This window comes from Condylostylus longicornis, unplaced genomic scaffold (assembly GCF_029603195.1).
Source record: "Condylostylus longicornis isolate FDR11 unplaced genomic scaffold, ASM2960319v2 ptg000081l, whole genome shotgun sequence".
Classification (NCBI taxonomy): Eukaryota; Metazoa; Arthropoda; class Insecta; order Diptera; family Dolichopodidae; genus Condylostylus; species Condylostylus longicornis.
In genome coordinates, this window is record NW_026578049.1 from 3,328,861 (window position 1) to 3,337,801 (window position 8,941).

Sequence of the window (8,941 nt, forward strand, 5' to 3'; positions counted from 1 at the left end):
TGTTTATGCTTGAGTGCATATTTGTATATATGAGTGTATTTTTAGGTGAATTATATTTAACCTGATATTTTTTAACATTGAGCTTAATTAAAAAGCAAAAAAGGAAGAATATGCAAAAGTTGAAAGAAATTAAATCAAAAAAAAAAAGCAAAATGAAAAGAAAAAAATATTAATAATTTGTCCTAGAGGTTGGTGAATTTTTTTTTTGTTTTGTTTTTGAAAACCTCCCACAATAATTATCAACTATTTATACGTGGATAAAAATAAACAAAATAAGAAACCACATTTTTATTATTAGACGAATATCCTAAAGCTATGCAATCATATATAAATTGTATTCAACATAATTTATGAAGTCTTCAGTATGTATATGTAGAATGAAGAGCTTCTATGAATTGTATATATGTCCTCGTACATATATACACAGATGATTTCATTTCAACCCTGAATTATGTAATAAGCTAGGATATCCTTAGATTTTCTTTTTCTTTTTTTTTTGTTTTGGCTTTTGTCTTTATTCTTTTATTATTTATGCTTTGTTATATTTTGTCATAAGTTTTTTGTTCCGTTTTCTTCAGCTCGTTTACTTGATTTTTTTCTTGTTTTTGTTTTTGCATATCTCTTAAAAAATCTTCTTATCATAAAATCTTAATGAATTGTTCTTTACACATTTTAAAGGTTTTTGTTTAATATTATTAACAATAGGTTCTCATAAATGTCATAATAAAAAGTATGAATTCATTTTGTTTTGTTATTTCGTGGATTTCAGGTAAAATATAAAAAAATAATTGTTTTTTTTTTTCTAATTTTTGAAAATATGTTTTTTTATTATTACCACAAAATTTATGAATACGAGTATTTGGAGGCAAACGATTTTGGATTTACAGGAAATAACTGAAATTTTTCAGAGATAATTTAAATTTGAATGGCAAATTGATAGATCAATGACAAAAACACTGGGTCCTATTATTCCATATTATAGATTGTATACTTTAGATTGTATACTTTCGATGTATTTTCCTGAAGAAGGTATTGCAGTTTGCAAATTCCACCTTGTTGCCAATATAACACTTTTTAACAAATCAATTAAACTAATTGATAACCAATTCTCAAAATAAATTTGAATAGTTTTACAAAATTTAAGGGTGAATGGCGTATTTACGACTGTCTACTTAATTATATTGATCATAAGCGTCTAGAAACGTGCGCAGCTTGGAAACAGCTAGTTTAACACTTAACTTGTTTGGTAAATTTTGTTTTAACAAAAACGTAGCCTATTTTTTTGTATAATTAATTAAAGATTATAAAAAATATTAAAGTTTCTGGTAAGTAATCTACTTTAGAATCTATTGTTGAGGCGAAATCATAAAACTCAATTTATATTTGTAAATTTTCCAACTACAGCAATAATAGTTCTTCCGAATTTCTTAAAAAAGCAAAAATATTGTTAAAATCTCGAAAATCATCTTCACACTTTCAACTCTCATTTAAAAATCGAAAATTTTATAGTTTGGTGTAAAATTTTAATAATCCTTGAAAACCAAAATGAAATCATTATCATTAAAAGAAAATAAAATATTTATTTGAAATATGAATAACATTTAGAAAAAAAAATGTCAGGATATTGGTTATGCATCGATTCCCAACACTTAAGAAAAAATAATAAAAAACTTAAGAAAATTTTCAAAAACCACAAAGGAAAATTTTCCTTTACCATTCACCAATTTTCTAAAACTTGAAGTAAAATTTGATCATTATTTCAAATGCATTTTAAGAACTTTAATGCCCCATCTTATTTAAAAGTACTTTTTTCTTGTTTCTTTTTTTTTCTGTTATCTTATGATTGTTCAGATCAACTTCATTTGCATATTTCTTACATTTTCTTTTTTTATTCTTCTAATTTCTTTTTTCAATAGTAGTGTTTCGTTATAGTTTCTATTTTCAATTTGTGCGAATATTAAAGTGTTTCAAAATTTAAAAAAAATATAAAAAAAAAAACACAAACAACAAAAGAAAATTGAAAATTTCTAAAGAGTTTTTCTTTTCATTGCTCATGATGCATTTAAAAAAAAATTTTTTTTTAATGAGTGTGTGTGTGTGTGCACAAACAGAGTCTACTTGAATTTTTAAAAAACGGTTTGAAAATGAAAGAAAAAAAAAAACTAAAGTATGCAAAATAAGAAAAAAAAAGAAAAGAATAAAATAAAAAAGTGTTCACATTTTAAAGTGAAACCTACTTTTATACCGCAATTTTTGTTTTTTAACATTATTTTTCTTATTTTATTCCTATTTCAATTTTACGATAAATCCTTTTACATATATGTATGTATATATGTATAGTACTATGTTTAAATATGTATGTATACATATGATAAGTAAAGGGTTATGCAGTATGTCGTAAAAATTGTTACTATCAAAATTATAAAATTGTTAAATTAAAAGTGAATATTAACTGTGGGCCCATTCTAATAAATAAGAGTCGATTCTAAGACCTTTCTATCGACAATAACAGTGTTTAAAACTTAATAAAACTACAATTTTCCCAAGCCATCTCTTAAATATGAGTTATTGCAGCAAATGTACATTGCAGTTGTACATAAGTTATTGAAGTTATAATTTAATTAACAGCTTATTTAACCCCTTTGTTTCCATAGTTTATACTTATAAACAAAATCTACTACTTTCCTTATAAGTTCGAAATAATATGGTGCCACACTATTATCGCTATAATTCCGAAATATGGTGGGATCTCGTGGCTTTGAAAAAAAAATTATTTACTTCAAGATTCTTTCATTCATTTCTAAGAGAAAATTAAATTTCCAAATCATATTGTAACGTTCCATAAACTTTTAGCTTTAACGAGCATGACGTAAAAATTATTTTATGAAATCTTTTTTAAATATAAATTCAAAAATTTCTATAAATTTCTAAAAAAAAAACCGAATTATATTGAAGATAGAAAAATTTTTGTTTTGCATAGTTCGAATTGTAAGGAAATTTTGAAAAATTATATTTTCTTTTTAATTCAAGTAACGGTACTTAATAAAAAAATGTTCCGAAATCAACAAAAGAAAATTTGTTGTTTTCTGACTAATCCAACAAATTTTCCATAAAATTATTGTTTGCTAAACAGCACCGCCAACTGTTGGCCAATTGTTTCATGTGTAATTCATAATGCTGGGCGTTCAAGGGTTTAAAATGAAAAATTTAGTTTTCCGATTATTTTAATATTGAAGTTCAATCGTATTGAATCAAATTCTTTTGCTTCCAAAATCTAGAGAATTTTTCATACAATTTTATTGTTTTTTATGGGTAAAAACCTTAGAATGTTAACATTTGTCCTCAGAATTTTAAAGTTAAAATATTTACGAAAATTTTATAAAATTGAATTTTTTTATTTTCTGAATTTCAAATTTCTTCCTTTATATTATACGTTTGATTTTCAATTATTGAGTCAAATTTAAAATAAAAAAATCATTGAAAATTAAAAGAAATCCAACTGCAATTTAAATTAAAAATATTTTTTTGTCCCACATACAAAATTAGAATAAAATTGAAAGCATATACTATTGAAAACTCCTATATAAATGGCATATAACACACACACACACACACCTAACATTTATATAATGCTTATGTAATGTACATAAGTATGTATGAAGAAAAATGAATAAAAATGAAAAAAAAATTGCAAAATGTGGGTTTGTTTTTTTTCTTTTTCTGTTCCTTTTCTGCTTTTGTGTTTTGTTTTTAAAAGGACCTCTAATGGCGTATACAAGTAGATGATAGCAGCATGTTGTGATGCATGCTGGGAGCAAATAAGTCTTTTTTCTCTTTTTTTGTTTTTTTGTTCTGTGTATTTTTTGCAACATTTTTTCTTTTCCCACTTTAATTTTTTTTTTGTATTTTAAATGTCTATAAAAGGTAAGAGTTTTCCCATTTAAATAAATTTGCTTTTTAAGATTTTTTTAAAGCTATTTTTGTTCTGCTTTTTTTCTTAATTTATTATTTTTGTTCTTTTTCTTCTCTTTAAAATATTCTGAATGATTTTTTTTTCTCAGTGCGTAAATAAAAGTTTTTCATTCCTATATATTTATTAGGGTGCTGCCTATATACCTTTATTTTTTTTTCCTAATAAATACTTAAATAGTATGTATATTATGTTCTTCTTATGTAAGTATATTTTAAGTGTTTGTATACATTAAGTGCATATAGGTGAGGGAAAGATGACGACAGGAGGAAAGTAATGAATAGAAATTTTAAAAAATAAGTACGATGACAACAACAATTAATTAAAAAAAAAAAAGGTTTGTAGAATATCTAGGAAGAAAAAACCAACTATAATGTTTAATTTAAATGCACACTTCTTCCTTTTCTTCTTTTCAAAGACATTTAAATGTCTATATATAATGTAAGTATACATGAAATGCATGCATGTGCATAATTTAATAGAAAAATGAAATGAAATTTTTCTTAAATAAAAGTAAATATTTTTTTTTTTCTGTGTATTTGTTAGAATAAAAAATGATTTGCTTCCGTTTCATTTTAAAAAATTATTATTAATTTTAAATTCATAGTTAATTTTTTTTTCCAACAAATTTCTAATTAAATTTATTCTAATTAAATGTTATCTAAGTTATAGTTTGGAAAATTATGCAATATTTTTTAATAATCAAGAAAAAAAACAAAAAAATATTACCAAAATTTAATATTAAAAATTGGAAATTTTCAAATAGAAATTATTTAAATTACTTTGCATTTAAAATTTTAGGGAATATTTACCTATAAATCGGCTCAGTTTTAATGAAAATTTGTAAAACGGAAGTAGAAAATTGAATAAAATACTCTGATTACAATGCAATTAATTCTGTAACACAAGAAACTGAAGAAATTTTTGGGACTGTCTAGATTGCGGAAGGCATATTATATAAATGGTCATTCAAAATTGCAAAAGAAAATGACACACAAGCAAGTATTGTAGAAAAAATAAGTCATTAAAGCAAAAAAAACATATACCCATTCCTTGGCTGTATGAACCAAAAGAAAAGGATGAGAAAATTAAACACAAGTAGAATAGAATAAATTTTTATTTTATTTCAAGTTTTTGAAAATTCCAATTCGAATTAAGAACCTTCCACAGTTTAAAAGTGAAATTCAAAATCGAAGTTCAAATTTTCTAAGTTTTTATTGATTAGTAATTTTGCATTAGAGTTTAATATTTAAATTTAATTTTTTATCTAGATATATTCTGAATCAAAATTGAATTGAAAATTTAAAATTTAATTGAATACAGGGTGATAGAAACGATTTCAAATCTTTTTATTAGTTTTTTAATTACATGAATATGTTCAACTTTTTTTTTTAAATAGGAATAAGAAATGCAATTTTCAATCACTTGTACGATCAGGTTGGTTTCGGTTTAGGTTGTTTGTTTTACTGACCTCTTCTTAATGCAATGGATCCTTCAACTATTGTAGCCATAAGACCTTTGCTTAAACCAATAATATCAACCTAACTATGTAATTATTTTTTGCAAAAAAAGAACAATTGTTAACCTTAACTTTTTAATTATTTTTCAAAATAATTAATTTTCAATGTTTTTTTCTTAATAACCTGGAAAAAAATTTCTTTAAAACTTCTTCATTTCAAAAAAAAAAAATTCAAAAAAAATTTAAGGAATGCAATTTTTATTTTTACGTTTATTTTTCTCTCCTCTTCACATTTTAGGATCAAAAGTTTCAAAAAAAGAAAATAAAAGTTTTATTTTTTTTCGTTTTTCCTTAATTTTCTTCCTGTTAGTTGTTTTGAAAGGAAAAAAAAAACAAATTCGAGAAATAACAATCGACAGTTTTATAAAGCTATCAAAAAAAAAAAAAAGTAAAAATAAATAAAAATAAACAAGAAAATAGATAAAAGTGGAATTAAATGGAAAAACTGAAAATGATATGAGGAAAATTCTTTCAAGTTTATTTGGAAAAAATTTTCCAATTCTAGCTCTTTACAAAATGATTTTTCGTTTAAATTTATTTTACGGGTCTATTCATTTTCTGTCATAGATAAAAGTATGTGATAAGTTGATTTTCTAGTTGATTTATATAGTTGATTAATCATGAAGAAAACAAAGTTTTTTTTAGTTGTATTTTTTCCATTTATAATAATAGAGAATCGTGTTATTGTTCGAAATTCCTTTGTAATTTCTAAAGCATATATGAGAAAATTTTTAGAGTAAAATTCAAAAAATATGTACTTAATTTAATATTCTATATGATTAAAGTTAACAGAGTCTAACAGAAACAAAATCATAATTTTAAATATATCAGCTTTAATAAGAAACTAAATCCATGCATATATCAACAGGATTGGGTCAAAAAATTACAAATATTAATTTCATTCTGGCACCGTTTTGTATTTTAATTAAGGGAATTGAAAATTCTTACAATGACGTGTGTGTTTTGCATTATTATTAAAGTGATTTTGGAATTATTTTTCTGAAAATTCAATAAGTTTTCCCAAGTAATAAGAAATGAGCATTGTCCAGTGCAGGATTTTCAACAGAAATCTTAAATCGAACATTGTAAACGCTTTGATTTATTTAAAAAAGTACTAGATTAAACAGTGAAATGCGTGTTTTTGAGTGAAATGTGAGTTTTGCCTGTTCTAGAAAGCTTATTATCTGTTTGCCTTATAATTGATCTACCAACCCTATAATTATTGCTCAATACAATTTGAAATCATTAATATCATTTCCAAAACTTGGACCAAATTTTTTTTATTTATATTTTTATGATTAAATTTTGAAAATTTTATAGAATGCATGCAAATAAATTAAATTTCAATAAAGTTACCAACAGAATTCCACAATTAGACTAATGAACCACTGTTTGTCCACATAATGGAAAAAAAAATTGAAACATTCAATCCTATTACCTTAAAAACCATTGTGTATGCCTTTTATAAAAAAAAATGCACTTTCCCTAATAAAATTTTTTTTTAGAATACCTAAAAAAATTTGAAAAATTTTGTCGCAGTTGGTTAAAATTAACCGATACTTTTTTTTATACTTCTTATTTAACATAAAAATTTTTGTTGGTGAGAGAAAATTGTCGCATACACTTACATGACACATACATATATAAATGAATTTGAAAAACCAACAAATATTTGAATATTATTTTAAAAAGAAACACCAAAATTTAGGCCAAAATTGTAATAAATTTTATGGGTAAAAAAAAAATTTTTTTTATAATTTTTGTTCCTTTTGATAACGGTAACCATCAGTAGATACATTTTCGTAAATTTCTCATTTTCCAACACTAAAGGACATTATAAACACACCACATTCGCATATAAATAATGTCAGATAAAAAAACGTATATAATTATCAGAAAAACAGAAACAGCAAAACAAAAACCCTTTTCAAATCGAATATTGTTACCACAATTTCACTCTTAATGTATTCATTCACATTAAAATGTTCAATTCCAATATGTAAACTTCAAATCAAAATCAGAAAAGTCAATACAATCTGACTATTTTAACATACATATACTACATGATTCCATATACACACAGATGTTGTGTATGAATGTACACTTCTTTCTCTACAATATAATACATAGAGAAGTACAATTATCTTTATCTTACTCGTGAGACAGAGATATCTTATAAATGTCCCATATTTAAACTCAATTTTTATATATAGAATTACATTTGTAATATAAATATATTTAGACAATATTGATACTATACGATGCGGGATGAAAAAAAGTAATTTATAAACAGGGTGACTCAAAAATTAAACTGTTTAAAACTTCATAAATCACCTCCTTTTCTTAGAACAGAAAATATAGGTACAGCAAGTTTTGTATAATGCAGAGGAGCAAATTAAAAACTCTGTAATATTTTTTGAAAATCACCACATTCCGGACACGATTACAATTTTGCATCAAGTTCTAAACAGAAGTTTTATCCTATTTTACTTCTTCACACACCGGAATATGAATTCGAACTATCTGTATTTATGTATTTTTAAATTACTCTGTGTATAATAAAACATTTTACACAATATATACAAGTTTTTATACAAATTCGAAAAAGAAACAAAAAATATCTCAGTTTAGTGTCATTGGACTTTTGATTTTCTTGTAATATAATTTATTCAGTAATTCTTATCGGAAATCATATATGAAAAAAGAGAGAAGACGGTAACTTATTATTATTTCCCCCATTTTTTTTTAAGAAATGCTCGCGGCGCCATCTTTCAAGTTATTTTTTCGTTTCATTTATTTTTTTGTATATAGGTTTAAGAATAATTTACGGAAGTGTTCAAACATAATAAACAGAATACTTTATATTAAATTGTCCTTCAAGCATATCTGGATATATTTGTTATTTTTCTGAATTGGAGGGTATTTAGACCTAATATATATAGAAACATACAATTTATGTTTGCTTTTTCTTAATAGACGTTTGTACATTTAATTCTTTTCTTCCATTTTTGTAGGAAATTTTTTATAATAGTACAAAATATCGCCATTACTGAGTTGGACTCAAATTGACAGAATGTTACGACATAAATTATATTGATAAGATTTTGGGGATTGCAAATCTTTGATAATTTATTTATGTGCTGTTACATAAAACGCAGAGGGAACAACTGTTATATTTGAATTTAGCTTTTAAATGGAAAAATATGAAAGTTATTCTTGTTTAATAATATGCAGAGGACGATTACTCTAATAATACACAGGGTGACATATTTACGTTTCGTGGAGAATTGTATAGTTTCTATAAAAAATTAAATTTTTCAAAATTGTCAACTTTATTAATGTTAATAGCAAACTATGGTTTGTATTCATTGTATTTGGCATACCCCCATAAATATGCAATTTTCGTTTGAATATTTTGTAAATATTTGTTTACAGAACTTTTGCATACTAAA